Source organism: Chinchilla lanigera, unplaced genomic scaffold, assembly GCF_000276665.1.
Source record: "Chinchilla lanigera isolate Chin_1 unplaced genomic scaffold, ChiLan1.0 scaffold00124, whole genome shotgun sequence".
Taxonomy (NCBI): Eukaryota; Metazoa; Chordata; class Mammalia; order Rodentia; family Chinchillidae; genus Chinchilla; species Chinchilla lanigera.
This window is the reverse complement of record NW_004955525.1, coordinates 1,746,974-1,748,070: the sequence shown is the minus strand read 5'-3', so window position 1 is coordinate 1,748,070 and position 1,097 is coordinate 1,746,974.

Genomic DNA, 1,097 nt, shown 5'->3' with positions numbered 1-1,097 from the left:
ATGAGTCCTTGACTGATCAATATTGCATGTCTCTATCTGTTTTCATGAGAAACCACTTTGAAGATATCAACATGTAACACCAAAAGCATTGTTAATTTTCTACCACTTTGTTTCTAACTCTATATTGTCTTTGCTGTTCTTTTGCTATTTTGTGAAAGGTTGTCTGTCTGTTAATGTTTTCCTCCTTTTATTTTTAAAATAAATTAAAACATAGAAAAGCAATGAATTTGAGGTACTAATGAAATGCTACCTACTCAAAAAAAAAAAAAAAAAAAAAAAAAAAAAAAGCCCAGACGTGACACATTCATTCTACACTTCTATAAATGCTTTAAGGGCCAGGTGCCGTGGTGTATGCCTGTTATCACTGCACTCGCGATAAGTGGCAGCTGGGTCATTCTGAGTTCAAGGCCAGCCTGGGCTGCAAAGTGAGTTCAAAAACAGCCAAAAGAGCATAGTTAGACCCTCTCTCAATAAGATAAAAAAAAAAATCTTTAAGGATATTTGGTCAATATTCCGTAAAATCTTCTATGATAATTAAAGGGACATACTGCTTCAGAAATCGATTTTTGAAACTAGAGTCATCCTGATTGAAAAGCCAGACAAAGAGCCTATTAAAAAACAAAATTGTAGAAGAATCTTCTTACAGAATCTACATGTAAAAAAGCCCTCAGTAACATATTGGGAAATAGAATGCAACACACCATCAAAAGGATAATGCATCATGATCAAGTAAGTTTCCTCCCAAAGTCACAAGGAAGATTCCATATATCCAAATCAATAAAGGTAATATGCATCATAAGGAGAAACAAGGATAAAAATGCTATTACATTAACCGTAGATGCAGAATGAACACTTGACAAAATCCAACACCTTTTAATGATAAAAACTTCAAAGAAAATAGATGTAGAAAGTCCTAACCTGATTTGGATAAAAGCCGTATAGGATAAACAGTGGCCAACATCATACTATTTGAGAAAAAAATGAAATCCTTCCTCTAATATCAGAAAAAATATAAAGATGCCCACTTTCACCACATTTGTTTAAAATAAGTCATCTGAGCTAGCTATTCCACTTCTAGGTATACTCCCAAGAGAGCG